The 13,872-nt window shown below is 45.8% G+C and overlaps 30 non-coding genes across 30 annotated transcripts; 16 read left to right on the forward strand and 14 right to left on the reverse strand.

Moving 5' to 3' along the window:
- Nucleotides 1-347: 347 nt before the first annotated feature.
- LOC130436108 (U6 spliceosomal RNA) lies at nt 348-454 on the reverse strand. Its single transcript, XR_008908948.1, has one exon. It is a non-coding gene; the product is annotated as a U6 spliceosomal RNA (small nuclear RNA).
- Nucleotides 455-846: 392 nt separating this feature from the next.
- Nucleotides 847-918, forward strand: trnag-ucc (transfer RNA glycine (anticodon UCC)). Its single transcript has one exon. It is a non-coding gene; the product is annotated as a tRNA-Gly (tRNA).
- Nucleotides 919-1,306: 388 nt separating this feature from the next.
- On the forward strand, nt 1,307-1,421 carry LOC130436122 (U5 spliceosomal RNA). Its single transcript, XR_008908961.1, has one exon. It is a non-coding gene; the product is annotated as a U5 spliceosomal RNA (small nuclear RNA).
- Nucleotides 1,422-1,676: 255 nt separating this feature from the next.
- On the reverse strand, nt 1,677-1,748 carry trnad-guc (transfer RNA aspartic acid (anticodon GUC)). The gene has a single exon. It is a non-coding gene; the product is annotated as a tRNA-Asp (tRNA).
- A 365-nt stretch (nt 1,749-2,113) lies between these two features.
- On the reverse strand, nt 2,114-2,220 carry LOC130436110 (U6 spliceosomal RNA). Its single transcript, XR_008908949.1, has one exon. It is a non-coding gene; the product is annotated as a U6 spliceosomal RNA (small nuclear RNA).
- Nucleotides 2,221-2,612: 392 nt separating this feature from the next.
- On the forward strand, nt 2,613-2,684 carry trnag-ucc (transfer RNA glycine (anticodon UCC)). Its single transcript has one exon. It is a non-coding gene; the product is annotated as a tRNA-Gly (tRNA).
- Nucleotides 2,685-3,072: 388 nt separating this feature from the next.
- Nucleotides 3,073-3,187, forward strand: LOC130436134 (U5 spliceosomal RNA). The gene has a single exon (XR_008908972.1). It is a non-coding gene; the product is annotated as a U5 spliceosomal RNA (small nuclear RNA).
- A 256-nt stretch (nt 3,188-3,443) lies between these two features.
- Nucleotides 3,444-3,515, reverse strand: trnad-guc (transfer RNA aspartic acid (anticodon GUC)). Its single transcript has one exon. It is a non-coding gene; the product is annotated as a tRNA-Asp (tRNA).
- Nucleotides 3,516-3,880: 365 nt separating this feature from the next.
- Nucleotides 3,881-3,987, reverse strand: LOC130436112 (U6 spliceosomal RNA). The gene has a single exon (XR_008908951.1). It is a non-coding gene; the product is annotated as a U6 spliceosomal RNA (small nuclear RNA).
- Nucleotides 3,988-4,379: 392 nt separating this feature from the next.
- trnag-ucc (transfer RNA glycine (anticodon UCC)) lies at nt 4,380-4,451 on the forward strand. The gene has a single exon. It is a non-coding gene; the product is annotated as a tRNA-Gly (tRNA).
- Nucleotides 4,452-4,839: 388 nt separating this feature from the next.
- LOC130436146 (U5 spliceosomal RNA) lies at nt 4,840-4,954 on the forward strand. Its single transcript, XR_008908983.1, has one exon. It is a non-coding gene; the product is annotated as a U5 spliceosomal RNA (small nuclear RNA).
- Nucleotides 4,955-5,212: 258 nt separating this feature from the next.
- On the reverse strand, nt 5,213-5,284 carry trnad-guc (transfer RNA aspartic acid (anticodon GUC)). Its single transcript has one exon. It is a non-coding gene; the product is annotated as a tRNA-Asp (tRNA).
- Nucleotides 5,285-5,649: 365 nt separating this feature from the next.
- On the reverse strand, nt 5,650-5,756 carry LOC130436113 (U6 spliceosomal RNA). The gene has a single exon (XR_008908952.1). It is a non-coding gene; the product is annotated as a U6 spliceosomal RNA (small nuclear RNA).
- Nucleotides 5,757-6,147: 391 nt separating this feature from the next.
- Nucleotides 6,148-6,220, forward strand: trnag-ucc (transfer RNA glycine (anticodon UCC)). Its single transcript has one exon. It is a non-coding gene; the product is annotated as a tRNA-Gly (tRNA).
- A 387-nt stretch (nt 6,221-6,607) lies between these two features.
- Nucleotides 6,608-6,722, forward strand: LOC130436158 (U5 spliceosomal RNA). The gene has a single exon (XR_008908994.1). It is a non-coding gene; the product is annotated as a U5 spliceosomal RNA (small nuclear RNA).
- Nucleotides 6,723-7,414: 692 nt separating this feature from the next.
- On the reverse strand, nt 7,415-7,521 carry LOC130436114 (U6 spliceosomal RNA). The gene has a single exon (XR_008908953.1). It is a non-coding gene; the product is annotated as a U6 spliceosomal RNA (small nuclear RNA).
- Nucleotides 7,522-7,914: 393 nt separating this feature from the next.
- On the forward strand, nt 7,915-7,986 carry trnag-ucc (transfer RNA glycine (anticodon UCC)). The gene has a single exon. It is a non-coding gene; the product is annotated as a tRNA-Gly (tRNA).
- Nucleotides 7,987-8,374: 388 nt separating this feature from the next.
- LOC130436091 (U5 spliceosomal RNA) lies at nt 8,375-8,488 on the forward strand. The gene has a single exon (XR_008908932.1). It is a non-coding gene; the product is annotated as a U5 spliceosomal RNA (small nuclear RNA).
- Nucleotides 8,489-8,744: 256 nt separating this feature from the next.
- Nucleotides 8,745-8,816, reverse strand: trnad-guc (transfer RNA aspartic acid (anticodon GUC)). The gene has a single exon. It is a non-coding gene; the product is annotated as a tRNA-Asp (tRNA).
- Nucleotides 8,817-9,180: 364 nt separating this feature from the next.
- Nucleotides 9,181-9,287, reverse strand: LOC130436115 (U6 spliceosomal RNA). The gene has a single exon (XR_008908954.1). It is a non-coding gene; the product is annotated as a U6 spliceosomal RNA (small nuclear RNA).
- A 392-nt stretch (nt 9,288-9,679) lies between these two features.
- Nucleotides 9,680-9,751, forward strand: trnag-ucc (transfer RNA glycine (anticodon UCC)). The gene has a single exon. It is a non-coding gene; the product is annotated as a tRNA-Gly (tRNA).
- Nucleotides 9,752-10,140: 389 nt separating this feature from the next.
- On the forward strand, nt 10,141-10,255 carry LOC130436169 (U5 spliceosomal RNA). Its single transcript, XR_008909005.1, has one exon. It is a non-coding gene; the product is annotated as a U5 spliceosomal RNA (small nuclear RNA).
- A 256-nt stretch (nt 10,256-10,511) lies between these two features.
- Nucleotides 10,512-10,583, reverse strand: trnad-guc (transfer RNA aspartic acid (anticodon GUC)). The gene has a single exon. It is a non-coding gene; the product is annotated as a tRNA-Asp (tRNA).
- Nucleotides 10,584-10,950: 367 nt separating this feature from the next.
- Nucleotides 10,951-11,057, reverse strand: LOC130436116 (U6 spliceosomal RNA). The gene has a single exon (XR_008908955.1). It is a non-coding gene; the product is annotated as a U6 spliceosomal RNA (small nuclear RNA).
- Nucleotides 11,058-11,449: 392 nt separating this feature from the next.
- Nucleotides 11,450-11,522, forward strand: trnag-ucc (transfer RNA glycine (anticodon UCC)). Its single transcript has one exon. It is a non-coding gene; the product is annotated as a tRNA-Gly (tRNA).
- A 388-nt stretch (nt 11,523-11,910) lies between these two features.
- LOC130436181 (U5 spliceosomal RNA) lies at nt 11,911-12,025 on the forward strand. Its single transcript, XR_008909016.1, has one exon. It is a non-coding gene; the product is annotated as a U5 spliceosomal RNA (small nuclear RNA).
- Nucleotides 12,026-12,281: 256 nt separating this feature from the next.
- Nucleotides 12,282-12,353, reverse strand: trnad-guc (transfer RNA aspartic acid (anticodon GUC)). The gene has a single exon. It is a non-coding gene; the product is annotated as a tRNA-Asp (tRNA).
- Nucleotides 12,354-12,718: 365 nt separating this feature from the next.
- LOC130436117 (U6 spliceosomal RNA) lies at nt 12,719-12,825 on the reverse strand. Its single transcript, XR_008908956.1, has one exon. It is a non-coding gene; the product is annotated as a U6 spliceosomal RNA (small nuclear RNA).
- A 390-nt stretch (nt 12,826-13,215) lies between these two features.
- trnag-ucc (transfer RNA glycine (anticodon UCC)) lies at nt 13,216-13,287 on the forward strand. Its single transcript has one exon. It is a non-coding gene; the product is annotated as a tRNA-Gly (tRNA).
- A 389-nt stretch (nt 13,288-13,676) lies between these two features.
- Nucleotides 13,677-13,792, forward strand: LOC130436098 (U5 spliceosomal RNA). Its single transcript, XR_008908938.1, has one exon. It is a non-coding gene; the product is annotated as a U5 spliceosomal RNA (small nuclear RNA).
- Nucleotides 13,793-13,872: the final 80 nt, after the last annotated feature.

The raw sequence follows: 13,872 nt of genomic DNA on the forward strand, positions 1-13,872 counted from the left end.
GCCCCAACATGGGACGCCAACTGGTACAAACGCCAAATTCGCTCCTGTTTGGCTATTCCTTTACAGAAAGAAAGAGGAAGGGTAGTGGTGACAGTAACCAACTGCTGATCAGTTCAATTGTTTTAGATCACCTCAAAACAAACAGAGCCAATCGAAAACGTTTCTCCTGCAAGTGGTTGAAGTTTTTAAAGATAGAAAGTTGTTTTTAGTGTTAGTATAAACTAGGCCAGTTTTAGTGTGATACAATTTGTTTTGCACTGAAGCTTTTTGTTGTGATCTTGTTGTTCCGATTGCTTCCATTGTTTACCTCATTTGTTAGTCGTTTTGGATAAAAGCGTCTGCTAAATGTAAATATGGAGCGCTTCACGGATTTGCGTGTCATCCTTTCGCAGGGGCCATGCTAATCTTCTCTGTATCGATCCAATTTTAGTATATGCGCTGCCTTAGCAAGCACGATCGCCAAGGCAGAACAATTTACCTATACGCCTCGTTTCACAGCAAGCTGTCAGCTGGCTGGTAAGTCCCAGACAGCCCACCATCCAGTGTGACACCACACGTGTCTTCAGGCTGGAGAAACAAACCCTGACCTCACTGTTGGATGGAATGGCAGACTGTGTATTCTAGTGGGAAGCTGAGATTTAAGGCTGCAGACAGGACGATTCTAATCACAAAGCCGACGTTAAAGGTGTGTGTAGACTCATCGGAGTCATGTACCAGGAGTCATGTACCAGGAGACTTGAGGTATCGCGTAAAATCGTACCTTCACACGCCTGTATATCTTTGTGTGGTCTCACAGCACTGTGTTCAGTAGATGTGGAAGTCCATCAAGCCAGCTCCTATTTGTGTGCGTTGGTGGTATAGTGGTGAGCATAGCTGCCTTCCAAGCAGTTGACCCGGGTTCGATTCCCGGCCAACGCATTCTGAGAAGTAGATAGAGCGAGGGCTGTGCAATGCGTCTCTTTAACGCTTTGAATGTGTAGTCATAGCCTGTCGAATTGCAACCGTGGAATCAAGGATTCTCGTGTATTTGAATGGGCGGCTTTGCTATTATTTGCGCTGCCTATGTCATTCAGTGTGCAGTGTAAAGTAAGAAGGGCTCTATCTTAAGGAAAAAACAAGGTCGCACGCCAGACTCCACCCCACGAAACAACGCCACCGTAGGCTTCTGTGAAGCACTGCACTCTTGTGCTGGCTTTCTTAAGCTCTTCCTAATTGCGATGTTCCGGGAAGCGTTCACTAGAGATCACCCTCTTTAAACATGATGGTGTTACGTGGTGAGTCCTCTGGTTCAACTGTTTGTGGATATAGCTCGAGTTTTCCTTCATCTACGCATAAATCTTTCGCCTTTTACTAAAGATTTCCGTGGAGGGAAACCTTTGCGAGTTTGTCGTATTTTTGGGTGCTTTGCTTATAGCAGAGCAGCATACGTTTGTAAACAATAGCAGAGGGCGGACGTTTGTACTGGAAATGCCAAACCGCAGCTCGTCCAAACCTGCCTACAACTTAGGTTGGTTAAGGAAAATCAAGAAAACCATCAATCCAAAATGTTTTTTCGAGTTGTATCCGACAACAAAGTGAAAGGGGTGGTCTCAAGAAATGGTTCGAACAAGGGTGGCCGTTGTAATCTTGAGCTGTTTGAAATTGCCACTTGAGGTGGAACTGAAATCAAATCAAGCCTCCCCGTCGGGGAATCGAACCCCGGTCTTCCGCGTGACAGGCGGAGATACTGTCCACTATACTAACGAGGAACTGACATTTGATGCATAGCCCCAACATGGGACGCCAACTGGTACAAACGCCAAATTCGCTCCTGTTTGGCTATTCCTTTACAGAAAGAAAGAGGAAGGGTAGTGGTGACAGTAACCAACTGCTGATCAGTTCAATTGTTTTAGATCACCTCAAAACAAACAGAGCCAATCGAAAACGTTTCTCCTGCAAGTGGTTGAAGTTTTTAAAGATAGAAAGTTGTTTTTAGTGTTAGTATAAACTAGGCCAGTTTTAGTGTGATACAATTTGTTTTGCACTGAAGCTTTTTGTTGTGATCTTGTTGTTCCGATTGCTTCCATTGTTTACCTCATTTGTTAGTCGTTTTGGATAAAAGCGTCTGCTAAATGTAAATATGGAGCGCTTCACGGATTTGCGTGTCATCCTTTCGCAGGGGCCATGCTAATCTTCTCTGTATCGATCCAATTTTAGTATATGCGCTGCCTTAGCAAGCACGATCGCCAAGGCAGAACAATTTACCTATACGCCTCGTTTCACAGCAAGCTGTCAGCTGGCTGGTAAGTCCCAGACAGCCCACCATCCAGTGTGACACCACACGTGTCTTCAGGCTGGAGAAACAAACCCTGACCTCACTGTTGGATGGAATGGCAGACTGTGTATTCTAGTGGGAAGCTGAGATTTAAGGCTGCAGACAGGACGATTCTAATCACAAAGCCGACGTTAAAGGTGTGTGTAGACTCATCGGAGTCATGTACCAGGAGTCATGTACCAGGAGACTTGAGGTATCGCGTAAAATCGTACCTTCACACGCCTGTATATCTTTGTGTGGTCTCACAGCACTGTGTTCAGTAGATGTGGAAGTCCATCAAGCCAGCTCCTATTTGTGTGCGTTGGTGGTATAGTGGTGAGCATAGCTGCCTTCCAAGCAGTTGACCCTGGTTCGATTCCCGGCCAACGCATTCTGAGAAGTAGATAGAGCGAGGGCTGTGCAATGCGTCTCTTTAACGCTTTGAATGTGTAGTCATAGCCTGTCGAATTGCAACCGTGGAATCAAGGATTCTCGTGTATTTGAATGGGCGGCTTTGCTATTATTTGCGCTGCCTATGTCATTCAGTGTGCAGTGTAAAGTAAGAAGGGCTCTATCTTAAGGAAAAAACAAGGTCGCACGCCAGACTCCACCCCACGAAACAACGCCACCGTAGGCTTCTGTGAAGCACTGCACTCTTGTGCTGGCTTTCTTAAGCTCTTCCTAATTGCGATGTTCCGGGAAGCGTTCACTAGAGATCACCCTCTTTAAACATGATGGTGTTACGTGGTGAGTCCTCTGGTTCAACTGTTTGTGGATATAGCTCGAGTTTTCCTTCATCTACGCATAAATCTTTCGCCTTTTACTAAAGATTTCCGTGGAGGGAAACCTTTGCGAGTTTGTCGTATTTTTGGGTGCTTTGCTTATAGCAGAGCAGCATACGTTTGTAAACAATAGCAGAGGGCGGACGTTTGTACTGGAAATGCCAAACCGCAGCTCGTCCAAACCTGCCTACAACTTAGGTTGGTTAAGGAAAATCAAGAAAACCATCAATCCAAAATGTTTTTTCGAGTTGTATCCGACAACAAAGTGAAAGGGGTGGTCTCAAGAAACGGGTTCGAACAAGGGTGGCCGTTGTAATCTTGAGCTGTTTGAAATTGCCACTTGAGGTGGAACTGAAATCAAATCAAGCCTCCCCGTCGGGGAATCGAACCCCGGTCTTCCGCGTGACAGGCGGAGATACTGTCCACTATACTAACGAGGAACTGACGTTTGATGCATAGCCCCAACATGGGACGCCAACTGGTACAAACGCCAAATTCGCTCCTGTTTGGCTATTCCTTTACAGAAAGAAAGAGGAAGGGTAGTGGTGACAGTAACCAACTGCTGATCAGTTCAATTGTTTTAGATCACCTCAAAACAAACAGAGCCAATCGAAAACGTTTCTCCTGCAAGTGGTTGAAGTTTTTAAAGATAGAAAGTTGTTTTTAGTGTTAGTATAAACTAGGCCAGTTTTAGTGTGATACAATTTGTTTTGCACTGAAGCTTTTTGTTGTGATCTTGTTGTTCCGATTGCTTCCATTGTTTACCTCATTTGTTAGTCGTTTTGGATAAAAGCGTCTGCTAAATGTAAATATGGAGCGCTTCACGGATTTGCGTGTCATCCTTTCGCAGGGGCCATGCTAATCTTCTCTGTATCGATCCAATTTTAGTATATGCGCTGCCTTAGCAAGCACGATCGCCAAGGCAGAACAATTTACCTATACGCCTCGTTTCACAGCAAGCTGTCAGCTGGCTGGTAAGTCCCAGACAGCCCACCATCCAGTGTGACACCACACGTGTCTTCAGGCTGGAGAAACAAACCCTGACCTCACTGTTGGATGGAATGGCAGACTGTGTATTCTAGTGGGAAGCTGAGATTTAAGGCTGCAGACAGGACGATTCTAATCACAAAGCCGACGTTAAAGGTGTGTGTAGACTCATCGGAGTCATGTACCAGGAGTCATGTACCAGGAGACTTGAGGTATCGCGTAAAATCGTACCTTCACACGCCTGTATATCTTTGTGTGGTCTCACAGCACTGTGTTCAGTAGATGTGGAAGTCCATCAAGCCAGCTCCTATTTGTGTGCGTTGGTGGTATAGTGGTGAGCATAGCTGCCTTCCAAGCAGTTGACCCTGGTTCGATTCCCGGCCAACGCATTCTGAGAAGTAGATAGAGCGAGGGCTGTGCAATGCGTCTCTTTAACGCTTTGAATGTGTAGTCATAGCCTGTCGAATTGCAACCGTGGAATCAAGGATTCTCGTGTATTTGAATGGGCGGCTTTGCTATTATTTGCGCTGCCTATGTCATTCAGTGTGCAGTGTAAAGTAAGAAGGGCTCTATCTTAAGGAAAAAACAAGGTCGCACGCCAGACTCCACCCCACGAAACAACGCCACCGTAGGCTTCTGTGAAGCACTGCACTCTTGTGCTGGCTTTCTTAAGCTCTTCCTAATTGCGATGTTCCGGGAAGCGTTCACTAGAGATCACCCTCTTTAAACATGATGGTGTTACGTGGTGAGTCCTCTGGTTCAACTGTTTGTGGATATAGCTCGAGTTTTCCTTCATCTACGCATAAATCTTTCGCCTTTTACTAAAGATTTCCGTGGAGGGAAACCTTTGCGAGTTTGTCGTATTTTTGGGTGCTTTGCTTATAGCAGAGCAGCATACGTTTGTAAACAATAGCAGAGGGCGGACGTTTTGTACTGGAAATGCCAAACCGCAGCTCGTCCAAACCTGCCTACAACTTAGGTTGGTTAAGGAAAATCAAGAAAACCATCAATCCAAAATGTTTTTTCGAGTTGTATCCGACAACAAAGTGAAAGGGGTGGTCTCAAGAAACGGGTTCGAACAAGGGGTGGCCGTTGTAATCTTGAGCTGTTTGAAATTGCCACTTGAGGTGGAACTGAAATCAAATCAAGCCTCCCCGTCGGGGAATCGAACCCCGGTCTTCCGCGTGACAGGCGGAGATACTGTCCACTATACTAACGAGGAACTGACGTTTGATGCATAGCCCCAACATGGGACGCCAACTGGTACAAACGCCAAATTCGCTCCTGTTTGGCTATTCCTTTACAGAAAGAAAGAGGAAGGGTAGTGGTGACAGTAACCAACTGCTGATCAGTTCAATTGTTTTAGATCACCTCAAAACAAACAGAGCCAATCGAAAACGTTTCTCCTGCAAGTGGTTGAAGTTTTTAAAGATAGAAAGTTGTTTTTAGTGTTAGTATAAACTAGGCCAGTTTTAGTGTGATACAATTTGTTTTGCACTGAAGCTTTTTGTTGTGATCTTGTTGTTCCGATTGCTTCCATTGTTTACCTCATTTGTTAGTCGTTTTGGATAAAAGCGTCTGCTAAATGTAAATATGGAGCGCTTCACGGATTTGCGTGTCATCCTTTCGCAGGGGCCATGCTAATCTTCTCTGTATCGATCCAATTTTAGTATATGCGCTGCCTTAGCAAGCACGATCGCCAAGGCAGAACAATTTACCTATACGCCTCGTTTCACAGCAAGCTGTCAGCTGGCTGGTAAGTCCCAGACAGCCCACCATCCAGTGTGACACCACACGTGTCTTCAGGCTGGAGAAACAAACCCTGACCTCACTGTTGGATGGAATGGCAGACTGTGTATTCTAGTGGGAAGCTGAGATTTAAGGCTGCAGACAGGACGATTCTAATCACAAAGCCGACGTTAAAGGTGTGTGTAGACTCATCGGAGTCATGTACCAGGAGTCATGTACCAGGAGACTTGAGGTATCGCGTAAAATCGTACCTTCACACGCCTGTATATCTTTGTGTGGTCTCACAGCACTGTGTTCAGTAGATGTGGAAGTCCATCAAGCCAGCTCCTATTTGTGTGCGTTGGTGGTATAGTGGTGAGCATAGCTGCCTTCCAAGCAGTTGACCCGGGTTCGATTCCCGCCAACGCATTCTGAGAAGTAGATAGAGCGAGGGCTGTGCAATGCGTCTCTTTAACGCTTTGAATGTGTAGTCATAGCCTGTCGAATTGCAACCGTGGAATCAAGGATTCTCGTGTATTTGAATGGGCGGCTTTGCTATTATTTGCGCTGCCTATGTCATTCAGTGTGCAGTGTAAAGTAAGAAGGGCTCTATCTTAAGGAAAAAACAAGGTCGCACGCCAGACTCCACCCCACGAAACAACGCCACCGTAGGCTTCTGTGAAGCACTGCACTCTTGTGCTGGCTTTCTTAAGCTCTTCCTAATTGCGATGTTCCGGGAAGCGTTCACTAGAGATCACCCTCTTTAAACATGATGGTGTTACGTGGTGAGTCCTCTGGTTCAACTGTTTGTGGATATAGCTCGAGTTTTCCTTCATCTACGCATAAATCTTTCGCCTTTTACTAAAGATTTCCGTGGAGGGAAACCTTTGCGAGTTTGTCGTATTTTTGGGTGCTTTGCTTATAGCAGAGCAGCATACGTTTGTAAACAATAGCAGAGGGCGGACGTTTGTACTGGAAATGCAAACCGCAGCTCGTCCAAACCTGCCTACAACTTAGGTTGGTTAAGGAAAATCAAGAAAACCATCAATCCAAAATGTTTTTTCGAGTTGTATCCGACAACAAAGTGAAAGGGGTGGTCTCAAGAAACGGGTTCGAACAAGGGTGGCCGTTGTAATCTTGAGCTGTTTGAAATTGCCACTTGAGGTGGAACTGAAATCAAATCAAGCCTCCCCGTCGGGAATCGAACCCCGGTCTTCCGCGTGACAGGCGGAGATACTGTCCACTATACTAACGAGGAACTGACGTTTGATGCATAGCCCCAACATGGGACGCCAACTGGTACAAACGCCAAATTCGCTCCTGTTTGGCTATTCCTTTACAGAAAGAAAGAGGAAGGGTAGTGGTGACAGTAACCAACTGCTGATCAGTTCAATTGTTTTTAGATCACCTCAAAACAAACAGAGCCAATCGAAAACGTTTCTCCTGCAAGTGGTTGAAGTTTTTAAAGATAGAAAGTTGTTTTTAGTGTTAGTATAAACTAGGCCAGTTTTAGTGTGATACAATTTGTTTTGCACTGAAGCTTTTTGTTGTGATCTTGTTGTTCCGATTGCTTCCATTGTTTACCTCATTTGTTAGTCGTTTTGGATAAAAGCGTCTGCTAAATGTAAATATGGAGCGCTTCACGGATTTGCGTGTCATCCTTTCGCAGGGGCCATGCTAATCTTCTCTGTATCGATCCAATTTTAGTATATGCGCTGCCTTAGCAAGCACGATCGCCAAGGCAGAACAATTTACCTATACGCCTCGTTTCACAGCAAGCTGTCAGCTGGCTGGTAAGTCCCAGACAGCCCACCATCCAGTGTGACACCACACGTGTCTTCAGGCTGGAGAAACAAACCCTGACCTCACTGTTGGATGGAATGGCAGACTGTGTATTCTAGTGGGAAGCTGAGATTTAAGGCTGCAGACAGGACGATTCTAATCACAAAGCCGACGTTAAGGGTGTGTGTAGACTCATCGGAGTCATGCGTACCAGGAGTCATGTACCAGGAGACTTGAGGTATCGCGTAAAATCGTACCTCACACGCCTGTATATCTTTGTGTGGTCTCACAGCACTGTGTTCAGTAGATGTGGAAGTCCATCAAGCCAGCTCCTATTTGTGTGCGTTGGTGGTATAGTGGTGAGCATAGCTGCCTTCCAAGCAGTTGACCCGGGTTCGATTCCCGGCCAACGCATTCTGAGAAGTAGATAGAGCGAGGGCTGTGCAATGCGTCTCTTTAACGCTTTGAATGTGTAGTCATAGCCTGTCGAATTGCAACCGTGGAATCAAGGATTCTCGTGTATTTGAATGGGCGGCTTTGCTATTATTTGCGCTGCCTATGTCATTCAGTGTGCAGTGTAAAGTAAGAAGGGCTCTATCTTAAGGAAAAAACAAGGTCGCACGCCAGACTCCACCCCACGAAACAACGCCACCGTAGGCTTCTGTGAAGCACTGCACTCTTGTGCTGGCTTTCTTAAGCTCTTCCTAATTGCGATGTTCCGGGAAGCGTTCACTAGAGATCACCCTCTTTAAACATGATGGTGTTACGTGGTGAGTCCTCTGGTTCAACTGTTTGTGGATATAGCTCGAGTTTCCTTCATCTACGCATAAATCTTTCGCCTTTTACTAAAGATTTCCGTGGAGGGAAACCTTTGCGAGTTTGTCGTATTTTTGGGTGCTTTGCTTATAGCAGAGCAGCATACGTTTGTAAACAATAGCAGAGGGCGGACGTTTGTACTGGAAATGCCAAACCGCAGCTCGTCCAAACCTGCCTACAACTTAGGTTGGTTAAGGAAAATCAAGAAAACCATCAATCCAAAATGTTTTTTCGAGTTGTATCCGACAACAAAGTGAAAGGGGTGGTCTCAAGAAACGGGTTCGAACAAGGGTGGCCGTTGTAATCTTGAGCTGTTTGAAATTGCCACTTGAGGTGGAACTGAAATCAAATCAAGCCTCCCCGTCGGGGAATCGAACCCCGGTCTTCCGCGTGACAGGCGGAGATACTGTCCACTATACTAACGAGGAACTGACGTTTGATGCATAGCCCCAACATGGGACGCCAACTGGTACAAACGCCAAATTCGCTCCTGTTGGCTATTCCTTTACAGAAAGAAAGAGGAAGGGTAGTGGTGACAGTAACCAACTGCTGATCAGTTCAATTGTTTTAGATCACCTCAAAACAAACAGAGCCAATCGAAAACGTTTCTCCTGCAAGTGGTTGAAGTTTTTAAAGATAGAAAGTTGTTTTTAGTGTTAGTATAAACTAGGCCAGTTTTAGTGTGATACAATTTGTTTTGCACTGAAGCTTTTTGTTGTGATCTTGTTGTTCCGATTGCTTCCATTGTTTACCTCATTTGTTAGTCGTTTTGGATAAAAGCGTCTGCTAAATGTAAATATGGAGCGCTTCACGGATTTGCGTGTCATCCTTTCGCAGGGGCCATGCTAATCTTCTCTGTATCGATCCAATTTTAGTATATGCGCTGCCTTAGCAAGCACGATCGCCAAGGCAGAACAATTTACCTATACGCCTCGTTTCACAGCAAGCTGTCAGCTGGCTGGTAAGTCCCAGACAGCCCACCATCCAGTGTGACACCACACGTGTCTTCAGGCTGGAGAAACAAACCCTGACCTCACTGTTGGATGGAATGGCAGACTGTGTATTCTAGTGGGAAGCTGAGATTTAAGCTGCAGACAGGACGATTCTAATCACAAAGCCGACGTTAAAGGTGTGTGTAGACTCATCGGAGTCATGCGTACCAGGAGTCATGTACCAGGAGACTTGAGGTATCGCGTAAAATCGTACCTTCACACGCCTGTATATCTTTGTGTGGTCTCACAGCACTGTGTTCAGTAGATTGGAAGTCCATCAAGCCAGCTCCTATTTGTGTGCGTTGGTGGTATAGTGGTGAGCATAGCTGCCTTCCAAGCAGTTGACCCGGGTTCGATTCCCGGCCAACGCATTCTGAGAAGTAGATAGAGCGAGGGCTGTGCAATGCGTCTCTTTAACGCTTTGAATGTGTAGTCATAGCCTGTCGAATTGCAACCGTGGAATCAAGGATTCTCGTGTATTTGAATGGGCGGCTTTGCTATTATTTGCGCTGCCTATGTCATTCAGTGTGCAGTGTAAAGTAAGAAGGGCTCTATCTTAAGGAAAAAACAAGGTCGCACGCCAGACTCCACCCCACGAAACAACGCCACCGTAGGCTTCTGTGAAGCACTGCACTCTTGTGCTGGCTTTCTTAAGCTCTTCCTAATTGCGATGTTCCGGGAAGGCGTTCACTAGAGATCACCCTCTTTAAACATGATGGTGTTACGTGGTGAGTCCTCTGGTTCAACTGTTTGTGGATATAGCTCGAGTTTTCCTTCATCTACGCATAAATCTTTCGCCTTTTACTAAAGATTTCCGTGGAGGGAAACCTTTGCGAGTTTGTCGTATTTTTGGGTGCTTTGCTTATAGCAGAGCAGCATACGTTTGTAAACAATAGCAGAGGGCGGACGTTTGTACTGGAAATGCCAAACCGCAGCTCGTCCAAACCTGCCTACAACTTAGGTTGGTTAAGGAAAATCAAGAAAACCATCAATCCAAAATGTTTTTTCGAGTTGTATCCGACAACAAAGTGAAAGGGGTGGTCTCAAGAAACGGGTTCGAACAAGGGTGGCCGTTGTAATCTTGAGCTGTTTGAAATTGCCACTTGAGGTGGAACTGAAATCAAATCAAGCCTCCCCGTCGGGGAATCGAACCCCGGTCTTCCGCGTGACAGGCGGAGATACTGTCCACTATACTAACGAGGAACTGACGTTTGATGCATAGCCCCAACATGGGACGCCAACTGGTACAAAACGCCAAATTCGCTCCTGTTTGGCTATTCCTTTACAGAAAGAAAGAGGAAGGGTAGTGGTGACAGTAACCAACTGCTGATCAGTTCAATTGTTTTAGATCACCTCAAAACAAACAGAGCCAATCGAAAACGTTTCTCCTGCAAGTGGTTTGAAGTTTTTAAAGATAGAAAGTTGTTTTTAGTGTTAGTATAAACTAGGCCAGTTTTAGTGTGATACAATTTGTTTTGCACTGAAGCTCTTTGTTGTGATCTTGTTGTTCCGATTGCTTCCATTGTTTACCTCATTTGTTAGTCGTTTTGGATAAAAGCGTCTGCTAAATGTAAATATGGAGCGCTTCACGGATTTGCGTGTCATCCTTTCGCAGGGGCCATGCTAATCTTCTCTGTATCGATCCAATTTTAGTATATGCGCTGCCTTAGCAAGCACGATCGCCAAGGCAGAACAATTTACCTATACGCCTCGTTTCACAGCAAGCTGTCAGCTGGCTGGTAAGTCCCAGACAGCCCACCATCCAGTGTGACACCACACGTGTCTTCAGGCTGGAGAAACAAACCCTGACCTCACTGTTGGATGGAATGGCAGACTGTGTATTCTAGTGGGAAGCTGAGATTTAAGGCTGCAGACAGGACGATTCTAATCACAAAGCCGACGTTAAAGGTGTGTGTAGACTCATCGGAGTCATGTACCAGGAGTCATGTACCAGGAGACTTGAGGTATCGCGTAAAATCGTACCTTCACACGCCTGTATATCTTTGTGTGGTCTCACAGCACTGTGTTCAGTAGATGTGGAAGTCCATCAAGCCAGCTCCTATTTGTGTGCGTTGGTGGTATAGTGGTGAGCATAGCTGCCTTCCAAGCAGTTGACCCGGGTTCGATTCCCGGCCCAACGCATTCTGAGAAGTAGATAGAGCGAGGGCTGTGCAATGCGTCTCTTTAACGCTTTGAATGTGTAGTCATAGCCTGTCGAATTGCAACCGTGGAATCAAGGATTCTCGTGTATTTGAATGGGCGGCTTTGCTATTATTTGCGCTGCCTATGTCATTCAGTGTGCAGTGTAAAGTAAGAAGGGCTCTATCTTAAGGAAAAAACAAGGTCGCACGCCAGACTCCACCCCACGAAACAACGCCACCGTAGGCTTCTGTGAAGCACTGCACTCTTGTGCTGGCTTTCTTAAGCTCTTCCTAATTGCGATGTTCCGGGAAGCGTTCACTAGAGATCACCCTCTTTAAACATGATGGTGTTACGTGGTGAGTCCTCTGGTTCAACTGTTTGTGGATATAGCTCGAGTTTTCCTTCATCTACGCATAAATCTTTCGCCTTTTACTAAAGATTTCCGTGGAGGGAAACCTTTGCGAGTTTGTCGTATTTTTGGGTGCTTTGCTTATAGCAGAGCAGCATACGTTTGTAAACAATAGCAGAGGGCGGACGTTTGTACTGGAAATGCCAAACCGCAGCTCGTCCAAACCTGCCTACAACTTAGGTTGGTTAAGGAAAATCAAGAAAACCATCAATCCAAAATGTTTTTTCGAGTTGTATCCGACAACAAAGTGAAAGGGGTGGTCTCAAGAAACGGGTTCGAACAAGGGTGGCCGTTGTAATCTTGAGCTGTTTGAAATTGCCACTTGAGGTGGAACTGAAATCAAATCAAGCCTCCCCGTCGGGGAATCGAACCCCGGTCTTCCGCGTGACAGGCGGAGATACTGTCCACTATACTAACGAGGAACTGACGTTTGATGCATAGCCCCAACATGGGACGCCAACTGGTACAAACGCCAAATTCGCTCCTGTTTGGCTATTCCTTTACAGAAAGAAAGAGGAAGGGTAGTGGTGACAGTAACCAACTGCTGATCAGTTCAATTGTTTTAGATCACCTCAAAACAAACAGAGCCAATCGAAAACGTTTCTCCTGCAAGTGGTTGAAGTTTTTAAAGATAGAAAGTTGTTTTTAGTGTTAGTATAAACTAGGCCAGTTTTAGTGTGATACAATTTGTTTTGCACTGAAGCTCTTTGTTGTGATCTTGTTGTTCCGATTGCTTCCATTGTTTACCTCATTTGTTAGTCGTTTTGGATAAAAGCGTCTGCTAAATGTAAATATGGAGCGCTTCACGGATTTGCGTGTCATCCTTTCGCAGGGGCCATGCTAATCTTCTCTGTATCGATCCAATTTTAGTATATGCGCTGCCTTAGCAAGCACGATCGCCAAGGCAGAACAATTTACCTATACGCCTCGTTTCACAGCAAGCTGTCAGCTGGCTGGTAAGTCCCAGACAGCCCACCATCCAGTGTGACACCACACGTTCTTCAGGCTGGAGAAACAAACCCTGACCTCACTGTTGGATGGAATGGCAGACTGTGTATTCTAGTGGGAAGCTGAGATTTAAGGCTGCAGACAGGACGATCTAATCACAAAGCCGACGTTAAAGGTGTGTGTAGACTCATCGGAGTCATGTACCAGGTGTCAGTACCAGGAGACTTGAGGTATCGCGTAAAATCGTACCTTCACACGCCTGTATATCTTTGTGTGGTCCTCACAGCACTGTGTTCAGTAGATGTGGAAGTCCATCAAGCCAGCTCCTATTTGTGTGCGTTGGTGGTATAGTGGTGAGCATAGCTGCCTTCCAAGCAGTTGACCCGGGTTCGATTCCCGGCCAACGCATTCTGAGAAGTAGATAGAGCGAGGGCTGTGCAATGCGTCTCTTTAACGCTTTGAATGTGTAGTCATAGCCTGTCGAATTGCAACCGTGGAATCAAGGATTCTCGTGTATTTGAATGGGCGGCTTTGTTATTATTTGCGCTGCCTATGTCATTCAGTGTGCAGTGTAAAGTAAGAAGGGCTCTATCTTAAGGAAAAAACAAGGTCGCACGCCAGACTCCACCCCACGAAACAACGCCACCGTAGGCTTCTGTGAAGCACTGCACTCTTGTGCTGGCTTTCTTAAGCTCTTCCTAATTGCGATGTTCCGGGAAGCGTTCACTAGCAGATCACCCTCTTTAAACATGATGGTGTTACGTGGTGAGTCCTCTGGTTCAACTGTTTGTGGATATAGCTCGAGTTTTTCCTTCATCTACGCATAAATCTTTCGCCTTTTACTAAAGATTTCCGTGGAGGGAAACCTTTGCGAGTTTGTCGTATGTTTGGGTGCTTTGCTTATAGCAGAGCAGCATACGTTTGTAAACAATAGCAGAGGGCGGACGTTTGTACTGGAAATGCCAAACCGCAGCTTCGTCCAAACCTGCCTAC

The sequence above is a fragment of the Triplophysa dalaica genome, chromosome 14 (assembly GCF_015846415.1).
Source record: "Triplophysa dalaica isolate WHDGS20190420 chromosome 14, ASM1584641v1, whole genome shotgun sequence".
In the NCBI taxonomy this organism is placed as follows: Eukaryota; Metazoa; Chordata; class Actinopteri; order Cypriniformes; family Nemacheilidae; genus Triplophysa; species Triplophysa dalaica.